Source organism: Cryptomeria japonica, chromosome 6, assembly GCF_030272615.1.
Source record: "Cryptomeria japonica chromosome 6, Sugi_1.0, whole genome shotgun sequence".
Lineage (NCBI taxonomy): Eukaryota > Viridiplantae > Streptophyta > Pinopsida > Cupressales > Cupressaceae > Cryptomeria > Cryptomeria japonica.
In genome coordinates, this window is record NC_081410.1 from 354,161,275 (window position 1) to 354,173,395 (window position 12,121).

Genomic DNA, 12,121 nt, shown 5'->3' on the forward strand with positions numbered 1-12,121 from the left:
AGCTCTCCTGGTCTCCTATTCTGCTCTCCAGGTCTGCACTAAGGAATTTTGTAGTCTGATTTGAAGCAGAAATGTCTGGGGACAAGGTGTTTTGCACCTGCTTCCCCCATTTTCTTAAACAAGTTCTGTGTGTCTTTGTCCTATAGAATCAGTTCATTCCATTTTTTTCCAATTGGGGCTAGAAGTTTACAGCAGGTGTAGTATCAGCAAGAGGTTTTGAATTCAATTTATGACCCATTTTTTTTGGCATGGATTTGTCAAAAGGTATTTCAATTACTGACACCTCAAATTAGTATTTTTACAACCCATTTTCATATTATCTCAGCGGGATAAAAAATTAAAGAAAACCAGAAAAAGAAAAGATCACGAGTCATCTTCGGGTGCAACAGTTGCAATCAGCCAAAAAAAAGATTGAGCCACATGTATGGAACCTGCTTCTATCTAAACACTTATACCCAATTCTTTGCAAAACTCTGCTATCCAAATTGAAACAAAGTCATATTTGGAAAAGAGGTCACGTGCATGTATATATAAGGGTAGAAAAGAAATAAATCACCCATCAAGCTGCTGGATCAAGTATCAATGCTTAAATATAGACAGGTTAATGCTTGAAAATAGGATGATGCAAGAGCACCCTGTGGTGTAGGATCAAATTCCCTTTTATGTTTGGTTCATTTTCATTGTCATTTTTGAGGCCCTTCGAGGCTCCGGATGAGCCTGATTTTTTGTGCAATTCCAAAGTAGCTGGCCTGCGGCCCTATTTTGGGGAACATCTTCTTTCTGAGGGCTTTCCGAAAAGGTATTATCATTGGAAATCCAACAGTCAGATCTATTGCTATGGTCACTGGACTTGTAGTGGTGGTGCTGGTGGTTCCTTTAGGATCCTTTTAGTTTTTTTGTTGTTGTCTTGGTGGACTTGAGGCCTCTTCTTTGCATTTCTATGATTTCTGAATAAATCTTTACCCCCTTTTTTCAAAAAAAAAAGTATCAATGCTTAAATATCATGTGACTATGCCCATAACTAGAGTAAACATTGAAAAGTTAAGCAAGCCAGATGAGATAGGTGGTACCGAAAACAGTATTGAAGCTGAAATGGAGATGCATGAATATGCACCAGCTGAGAAGTCACTGCTCCTGGTCATGATGAAGCCCATCCCATTACCCCTCCCTCTCTTGCTACACCTTTTGAGAATAGAAATTCTCACATCTGTTTCTGCTTAACTCATTTACTTCCTGTCGTACTGTGATTATAAAATTTTAAAAACCAAATTTAAAAATATAAAGCTTGCATTATTATCTTTGGTCAAAGGGTGTTTTCTGCATGGTCACTCCTGCATTATTATCCTTGATTCTAATCTCAACATTGCCTTTTTATGTTGTATAATGTTGTTAACAGCTGCTCTAATTCTACTTTATTGCCATGCTAATTATGGTTATCCCCAATGTGCAATGCTTAACCCATAGAGGCTAGTTTGGCTGGAGAATTAGCTGCTTTGTTTCTCTCTTGTCGTTGCTATTGGATCACACATGTTGAAGGTTCCAACAATCCCAGAAATATTTTCAAGCAGTGACCTGCATCATCAATTCTCTGGCAATTTCCCTTGAATATTCATCTAAGTGGCTAACATTTAGGAATTTGTTTACACTACAAAAAGTAGTTCACTCCATCGCCCTTGCACAATTATCCCATAGCACATTCCAAAAAAATTGACACCATTGTTAATAGATTTTCAATTTTCTTAGGCATAAAAGGCTGGGTTGCCACTTTATCTTTGCATGTGCTTCCAACACTCAAAGCCCTTGGATTTCAGAGTGAAGTGTGATTTGTGTATTAGTTTGAATGAGCCCTGTATAGGATTTTCCCATTCTGTGTAACCATTGACATTTTTCAACCAGCAATGTCATTAGTGACGCTTTATTGGAAATTCATGGAGATTGCTTTTGCCTTGTAAAATGAGATCTTGTAAAGTTTAGTGTTTTATTTTGATTTAATACTTGTGGTTGCAGGGTTTCAGATAAGAACACTATTGAAAAACATCGGAGCATGCCATACAAAGGATTACATAAATGTGTTCTATTTATGGCATCTGATTAGTGTTTTATTTTGACTTAATACTTGTGGTTGCAGAGTTTCAGATAAGAACACTATTGAAAAACATCGGAGCATGCTATACAAAGGATTACATAAATGTGTTCTATTTATGGCATCTGAACCTAGTAACTTTGATTCCGAGTTGACAAGGACATTTGTTTCACTAGCCCTTGACAATTGTGCTTGTTCTTCAGCGAAGGATCAATTTGTAAAGGTGGGTGTAACCATGTTGATAAGAAATTTGACTTGTTTTTTAACATTAATGGTTTATTTTGATGAGGTTTGTGGATGTTATTTATTATGGTTTTGACAAGGGGAGAATGCAGGTAGCTTATAATATTTGTTGCCAACTTGTCTCTGGAGGGCCTGATCACTCTTCCATGGTTGCTGACATATGTAAATTGGCTTTGAGTACTATTTTCAAGGGTCTACAGGTATCATTGCATTTATTAAACCTAGCAATCTATTTGTTATGCATGGGTATTATAACATTCAATTTCCATGCAAGGTCATTAGATTTTCTGTGTCACTTGTTTCTGAACTTAGGCCTCGTTTTTTCTCTCTGTTTTGTAGATGTTTTGTGTTTGGATGTACCTATGAAACTAAGATTTCTTATTATTACATTCTGTTTCTAGGATTGCTTGTGCAGGAATATTGTTATTTTTTCCCGTTTTATGTCTTTGAACAGGGAAACTTTAATTTTAGAAGTTACTGCTTTGTAGTAAACAAACAACAGTTTAGTAGATTTTTAAGTTGTCTTATACTATAGGGAATAAACATAAGTGCTCTTTTTTTAAAGTGTAAACATTTTTGACCTGGAGCTACAAATCAATAGGTCACAAATGGGGGAAATAATCCCCAACATAAACACTCAACGTTAATGCCCCAGCAGGTTTTTGAACCTTGGTGGCGAGAACCACAACACCACAATCAACCAACAAAGTATGCCAATATTGGCTTAAACATAAGTGCTCTGCTTAGGTTAATCGTGTTAAATTACATCCAATAGTGCTCTAGCAATTCAGCAAAAATAACGTTCATTGAAGGCTAGATGTGAGTGTATTATGATAAAACTGAGAAAGGTATTCTTCATTTAAACCGATGGGAACAATATGCACTCTTAATCAATGCAAGTGTTTGCAGACTCATGTGCATGCGTGTGCATGCATTGCTCTTGTGTTATAAGGGTTGATGTCGGTGACATGTGTTAGTGTTTTATAGCTGCGGAAGGTATTTCCATAGGCAAGTTGGCCAGATTATTTCCAAGGCAAGTCGACCTATGTATCATCTCAATAAGAATAACTAAGGTTGGTCGGCCTAATCATGCTTTTATATTCAGGTTGACCCTAGAAGAAAGGTCACCTTGCTTGTATATATAGGAGAAGGTGTCTCCTCATTTAATAATCAATTCAATTCATTTCAATTCTCATCTTCTAGCAGCAGCAGCAGGTTTGCCCTTCAAGTGCAGAAGATTTGACTCAAGGAGAATAGTTATATATTTTGTATTGAAGAAATTGCACCATATATAAGTGCAGATCCATTGTATTCAGCCTTTCTAGGGCTTGAAATTATCCTGATTTATAAGAGAATATCTTGCTGGGTTTTTCTCCCTCAAGTAGGAGGGTTTTCCCAGGATAAAATACTGTGTTCATTGTTCTATGTGTTGTGTTTTTCTGCTTATTGCATTTCTGATCTGAAAAGCTAACATGGTATCAGAGCGGGTTCAGGGAAATCTGATCAGATTTTTCGAAGCAAACATTGCAGGTTGAGGGAAACTTCACAAAAAGTCAGAATTGTATGAGAAGCAAATTTAAGATTCATGGTACTCAGGAGCGTAAGTCAGATCGCCGCTAGAAGACAGCTATTCAAACATTCGTTATTTGCAAAAGAGCACGGGATGACTTGGGTATTGATTTAGGAAGAAGTCGAATTCTGAAGATACAAAAAAATGCGAATAAGGGCTAGAATAGAAACGAGACTTTCCCATTCGCATCGTCCTATGCAAGGAGTCAACGGGTGTTGTTTTGCACTGATTATTCATTTATATCAGTGAATCTCTAGAGAGTGTCAGTGATGAAGACTTAAGGGAATTGTGTGAAGCCTGAGTTCATTCATTGTTTCTGCATATTTAAAGGTGGATTATTGTGATACTGAAGGTGATTGTATTTGATGATGTCGTGCGTTCAAGAAGGAGGTTGTGAGAGAATGATAGAATTTAATTCAAGGGAGTTAATGCGAAAAATGGTTCATCTGGCGTGGCCATTTGGATAATCGGGAACAATATCTAGAGTCCACCGCAGCTTCTTCTTACATAACAAGTTTACCGAAATTGGAGTTCGATATCTCTTTATTCAGCTATTACATATCAAGGGAAGTTGTTACATTATGCGGTACCATTGGAAATGTGAAGGATTTAGTATCGTAGTAAAAGAAGGCAATCGTTAAACCTGGGAAAGCTGTAAAATTCTGGAAGCATATAAAAGATTCTCTACAGCCATCGCTGTCTCCATAGGAAGCGACTCAAATAATTGAAGGAGCTATCTATGCATAATTCGCAGTTGTCAGAAGAACTTCATAAGAGTTGGAAAGAATCGGTGAGGGACCAATTTTCAAGCGAAGCCGTCTCATTAAATAGAGGAATGCCATTTTCTCTCGGTGCCAATCAAAAGTCTTGGATACATGGGCAGTTAAAGGAGGAGAGCAATGTTATTTTTGCAGAGCCAGTTTTGTATTAAGGGAACGTGGATGATAAGGTGTCACCTCAGCAAGGAATAGGTTCCAGGTCATTTGATGTGGAGTTGGGGTGGGGTCCATGGGCTCAATAAGTGTTAGTTTTTAGTGATCAGATCAGCAATATAGAACAGAAAATCAGAATGCAAAGTAAATCATACACATAACACACATGTACCTAGGATTCATCCTCTGTAGGTATGCATGATAAATATCATGGATGGATTCCATGATGTATATTGAATTCATCCTCTATGAGAATGCATGGTGGATATCATGGAAAGAGTCCATGAAGCATGGTCACGATGTAACTTGATTAATCAAGGGATCCTCCCTAGCTAAGAGGGAGTGTTGAAAATGTAGCTAGGTCGTATCCCTTTATTGGGTTGACCTAGCTTGGTAAATTTTAATGTGGCCTTCGGCCTTAAAATTGATTGTGTATGGGCCTATTTGAGATATTGTGTAACTTGTAAATTCAATAGGTCAGGACCTATTAATATGTAACTTGTAAAGTGTTATTGGTCAGGTCCTAACCGATGTAACTTGTGATATGGGTCTGACCCTATAATGTAACTTGTGAATTTGTAATTTGGCGCCAAAGCCGACCTAGGCATAAGGGTTAAGGGCATGTATATAAAGGAAGTGTCTTGAGGTCCCAAGTGATATAACATAAGCGAATATCATCTGCCTTAATGTGATCTGTTCTGCTCCAAAAGATTAGTGAACTGCATTTTGAAGTCAGCGAAATTGTCTTCTAGCTGGGCAAACATCTTCCTAGGTCTGCCGAACCTGCTCCTAGGTCTGCCGAGCCTGCCCCAAGGCTGCCGAACCTGCTCCAACGCTGCTGAACTTACTTCAGGCTGTGCTACATCTGTTCTAGGGCAAGCGAACTCCCTCACATGATCTGAATCAACAATCTGGGTGATTGTTCAAATCTGACCTGAATTGTGATTCAGATAAGTTCTTTGTATGCCCTAGAAGAGCAGTATTGTAATCTGCTGCTATATCTAATCTAATCAGATCTGAGATCTTTGGTTGCTGGGTTTTTCCTCCAAGAGGGAGGTTTTCCTAGGGTACATGTGTGTTATGTGTATGATTTACTTTGTATTCTGATTTTCTGTTCTATACTGCTAATCTGATCACTAAAAACTAACAATAAGAAGCAAACTATTTGTGAAGATACCAATGAGCTCCTTCCATTTGAGGCATCAATTTCTTTGAAGTCAATTACTGTATGGTGAAAATTGGGAAGCTTGGGAATATCAAAAGACATCAAGACTGGCGTTGGAGTTATGAAGAGAATACCTCTTTATGAAGAGAATACTCAATAAAGAGATAAATATCTTTATGTTTGTACCTTTGAATAAAATGAATTTGCATTCTTTTGAGCTGAAATTCAGCTTGCTGAGTTGTGCAGAGAGGATTTGACATCGATTATTTGGATTGTGTGATTTTTAGCAGAGGTCGTGATTCATTTTTGAGTGGTGATCGCTGGCATGAAATCTTTTTGGAGATACCCATTCATTCATTGCAAATTGTTTCATGCTAGTTGTGAAGCCTTTTGAGTGTGGCTTTGTGAACTGCAATTTCATTTGGTATTCAAATGAAGATTGGAGTTGTCTGAAATACAATTAACCAGCAAAGTATGCCAATATTGGCTTAAAAATAAGTGCTCTGCTTGAGTTAATTGTGTTAAATTACATCCAACAGTGCTCTAGCAGTTCAGCAAAAATAACATTCATTGAAGGCTAGATGTGAGTGTATTATGATAAAACTAAAAAAGGTATTCTTTATTTAAACAAATGGGAACCATATGCACTCTTAATGAATGCAAGTGTTTGTAGACTCATGTGCATGTGTCTGCATGCATTGCTCTTGTGTTATAAGGGTTGATGTTGGTGACATGAAGGATATAGGACCATAGTTCAAAAAGTTGAACTTGGCAAAAGCTCGGAATGCTTTAAGTTTGGCTCCTACTTGGGTTTTTGCAAAAAATTGGCAAAATTTAATAATTGCACAACATTATTCTTATCAGTCTACTTGGTGTGCAATGCTTCCATGTGGGGTCACTAGCCTTGCCAACACTTCTGTTGCTTATCAATATCGTTTTTCTATCAGAAAATTGAAATTTTAAGCTTACCAAAAAAGAAAGAGCTGAAAAATCTAAACATTGTACAATGTCAATACTAGTGGCTAGCTTTCATGGAAGGAACTGATGAATTTTTTTTTCAAATGATCAGACCTCAAATAAGTTAGCTAAATTAGTTCATAGTCATTCAGTTGGTCAAATTCACCTGAAGGTCAATTTTGAGGTGACTGATGCCTCCTTTCACGTGTAACCGGCAATAATTGCACACCAGTATTCTTATCTGTCTACTTGGTGTGCAATGCTTCCAAGTGGGGTTTTTAGACTTGCCACCACTTCTGTTGCTTATCAATATCATTTCTTTATCAGAAAATTGAAATTTAAAGCCTACCAAAAAGGAAAAAGCTGAAAATTCTAAACTTTGTACAACGTCAACATTAGTGGCTAGCTTTCATGGAAGGAACTGATGATTTTTTTTTTGAAATGATCAGACCTAGAATAAGTTGGCAAAATCAGTCCATAGTCATTCAGATTGGTCAAAATCATCTGAAAATGAACACAATTGGATCAAAGTATTGTTAGTCCAAGAGCACAAAGGAGAAAATGTAAAAATGAGGTGTCTTTAGGGGCTTTCTACTGGTGATTGTCATAATGCGCAGGTTGGTGAGTTGACTTGTTGGATTTGCCAATTTTGATGAGTTTTCTGGTAAATGAATTGTTGGAAACTTTCCTGCAACTTGCTGGACACATTCTGCTCACAAATTGGTGACTAAATTGCAAGATTTTCATCTATAGTAGGAGCTATAAACCTAGTATGTATAAATTTTCTTAAGTACAGCTCAAAATATTAGTGTGCTAATTACAAATCACCTTTAAATATTTGCCCCTTGACATCATACGATACAAATGCCAAGTCCAAAAACATGTAGGCCTAACACAGAATGCTATTGGTACAAATTAATTCCTTCGGAAACATGGAAATTGTTAGGATCACATTGCCAATGGCATAGGAAAGGTTCCTGTTGATCAAAGGTAATTTGTGATGGGAATGGTCTACAAGCAATTACAAGTCAACTTTAGATAAACTTAATATTAATTCAAACTTAAAATTGTTATTATTGATAAAGGTATATGAACATTTAATAACCTTTAGATTATAGTCCCCTCTCTCTCTATATGTATGTATGTATGTATAGATAGATTGATAGATAAGAAGACATTTTGGCAATTATGAAATTAATCTAAGTTACCGGTTCGGGTTCGGGTACCGGTTCGGGTTCGAAGAACCCGGTACGCCGGTACTGCAAAATTTTGAAAAGGGGTTTGGGTTCGTTTGGGTTCGTTAGTACAAAAACATGTAAATTATATATGTATGCAACCTATAAGCATGAATTAAGATTAGCATGTCACATAGCATCATATAAACAACAAAACCAACATAAACTTGTAATCGTAGCATCATGATCATACCATAACAGCATCATATACATCAAGTCTAATATCAAAATGATAAAATATTCAAGTATCATTGTTTCAACTTTCAACAATTTAAGGTTTGATCATTAAATGGATTCAAACTAAGAACATCCAAGTTTAATTTTTCAAACTGAGGACCTGGATTTTGCCGGCAACACCCCCAACGGGGTCAAGGGGCAGCGCCCCTTGCGGGGGTCTGGGGGCAGCGCCCCCAGCGGGGTCAAGGGGCAGAGCCCCTTGCGGGGTCGAGGGGCAGCGCCCCTCGCAGGGTCCCGGGGCAGCGCCCAGGGCGCGCTCCCTGTCGCGGTACAGGGCGGGGTTGAGGGGCAGCGCCCCCGCCGCCAACACCAAATCACAACCTTCAAACCCACACGGAACTCCATGGAGTGCATCAGTTTTCTGTTTTTTTAAGACGTCTAATTTTCTGCTTTTAAGGTTATAACTTTCACTTTTTACAAGGCGGAATTGAAAACAAATTAAATTTGCATTGTTTTTTAACTTTACAGGCCGCCCAGGTTCGACTGGGTTCGACTGGGTTCGACTAGGGTCGAACCCACTCTAGGTTTTTCGAACCCTGGTCGAACCCAGGTCGAACCGGACCCGTACCACGGACCCGGTCGAACCCGGACCCGTACCAGGGGGGCCCAGAGGCGAACCCGGTAACTTAGAAATTAATAGTTGAGTTTTAAGTTTTGGCTATGTATATATTGTTCCAAATTATGTTGGAAGGATATTTTTTGTTGTCTTGTGTGGGTGTCAACTTGTCTGGTTCAGCCAATACCCTACTGGTTTTATTCAGAAACCAGTGTTTGAGTGATTTCTATTTTTTTTCGGTTAAACTCAACTTAAACACAAGAATATAAGTCTTCAGTTGCTGTTTAAAGCCTTCAAGATCCACATATGTAGCTCCAAAATTCAGTCTTATGTCTTTTCTGTTCTATGCTTGGTGATTCTAGATCAAACTGTCACACTATTATAATTTTGCAGATGTATGAATCCTAAACACAATGAATTTTCAAAATGCCAGAGAGGGGGGAATGAACTCTACAATAATGGTTTTGTTTGTACAATGTGAAGATTCCTAATGTATAACATATGCCAATTTAAACAATAGACAAATAATGAGACCCAAGCTTTTAGAACCAGCAGTAAATGCTAATTGTATATTTACTAATGATGGTAAGACTTCGTCGGGATCTTGAGGAGAGACTTTTTTTGGTTTGTGAAAGACTGGTTTTTATTTCATGAAGCTTTTTGTTAGTAGATCATGCCTTTGGTTAATTTTATGTGATATATTTTGATCCTAGTGACCATGTAATGATACTTTTCTTTGAGTATAAAATTGTATAGCTTTAATATATCAGAGTTAGTTTTATATGGCAGTGGATTTATTAGTGTTATTATCTAAATTTAAGGATTATAAAGCATATCCATAATTTAAATACAAATGCAAAAGAATGCTTATTAATCGAATTAACCAACTTAAGGACCATTATTAATATATAAAATTACATCCAAGAATATGAATAACATAAAAAAAACGAATAAACATATTTTGAGAAATCAATTAAATCAACTCTATCTCATTTATTTATGATCATATTAATCTTTTAATAATAAGTTCAGTACTTGTTTTAATCACAACACTTGGGAAGGTCACTTTCATCTTAGGAATATTTCTACGGTCTTGGCCCTCATAGCTATGGCACACTTTGGAGAATTTGTATAAAAGCGCATGTGCCTACTTGCACCAAATCCTTGGCTAGGATAATCTCTGATGTACTTTGTACCTTGAGTTGGACACAGTTTGTGTGCTCACTTCTCTAATGCCCATAGCCTACCAAACCACCTTCTTTATCCTTGAGTGATCTCCATGCCCCTTTCCAAGTCTCAAATGCTTTATATAAGCCTTAAGGGGTGGTTTTCAAGCATTGTTCCATGGCTGTTGGGGACGGGGAGACGGGGGGACAAAGGGAAAAAGTTTTAGGGACGGGTTTCGAGGACAGGGGGACTTGGGCTTGAGGGGGGGAAACATGTTTCCTTGGAACACTGTTTTCAAGTGATCACAATCTTTAATAATGGTTGTCTTTATTTATTATTTAATAAATATATTTATTCCCCTCTTTTTAAAAGGGATTTTTATAAATTTTCTTTATTAATTATTAATCTCCGTTTTATGCAATGAATCATATTATCTTTCATTCTTCTATCTCTCTTTAATGCTAAAGGGCTACTTCATAACTTTGTTTTTACTTTGGGGTAAAAGTTCCATCATATTCCCCGCCTCCCCCCCCGCCCCCCCCACTGTTGCAATGTAGTTATCTCAGTAGCATAAAATTAACCAAAAGGCATGATCTACTAACAAAGGTTATTGCAAAGAATTGGATGCATACCCTATAATACTACAACTTGTACCAAAAAACAAGGGTACATCTAGCCAATTTGACAATATCTATTTTGTTCCAATTTGATACTTGGTGCATCTCAATAGTACACCCATAAGGGGGGAATAGCGGCTATGTTGTTAATTGTTTTTAGATGTGGGGTATTGTTGACGTTTATTTTGTACACAATCATACACAGAATAAAATACCCAAGGGTACCTTATCCTCTCTTGAATAAAATCTCTAACTGCTGAAGATATCGCAAGAAGGATCAGTTAGGGTGACTTCAATGTTCTTTTAAGTAGGGTCTCTACGTGTGGATAAGCACCAGTGGTCGTTGTGATTGCTGTGTCATCAAGGGGTCTTACGCTAAATCCGAACTGCAGGAACAGGGTTTCCTAATACTAACAAGCTCTCAAAAAAAAGATCAAAAGAGTAGGGCTTGCAAGAGATAAAGTCTAATCTAATCCTAAGAATGACTCAATGTGGACGAGACTTGGCAAGATTCTACCAACTTCAATATTGCCATAAAGTAACAACTCAATTGAAATTGATGCGATCTTCTAAGGTAACAAATGATTTTTCAATTCATCAAGGATCATAAACACTACCACAAAGGCACATGTCCAAGATACAACAATGATTGAAAGTTTAAGTGATTCAAGTTGATCCAGTTGACCACGCAAGGCGTTCCTACAATCAGCAAGAAGCTAGTGGTTTGGAGAGTGAATCTCACCGACGATCAAGTCCAACACTTTGTCCTTCAAATTAAAACACTACTTTGATTGAGAATGATTCAAGAAAACGAACAACCATGAAGATAACCACAAGAATTGCAATAAAACACCATAACTTCAATATTTTATTGATTTCAAAGCCATCATGAACAACAATTGTTTGAAATTCCTTCTTCAAAGCTCAATCTTGCTACAAAATACTTGCTTCTATCAAATTGCTAATCTCTAATCACTAATGCTGATATCTAATCTCTAGTTTCTAGTTCTAGTTTTTAAAATGAAAAGAAATGAGGGTATATATAGCATCCTCAATTACAATGAACGGTCCAGATCAAAATAAGATCAATGGCCAAGATTATGACACCTAAACCTTAATTAGGGTTTGTTACAACCATTACATAACATTTAATGCTTGACCAATGATAAAATTGTATTGCTTGGACACATGTCCTCTCTAGAAATTTCCACCAATGGATAGCTAGGGTAGGTACATTGGAGTTTGTGCCACCTTCTATGAATTAGGTACATTGAACCTGGACAGGTTGAGGTGGACCACATTGACTGGAGAAGTGATGACTAGGATGCCACCTCGTCTGACACTTGGAACTTGGTAGAT

General features: G+C 37.3%; 1 pseudogene; it reads left to right on the plus strand.

Moving 5' to 3' along the window:
* LOC131077703 (separase-like) overlaps positions 1-12,121 on the plus strand; it is a 104,211-nt pseudogene that overhangs the window by 8,094 nt on the left and 83,996 nt on the right.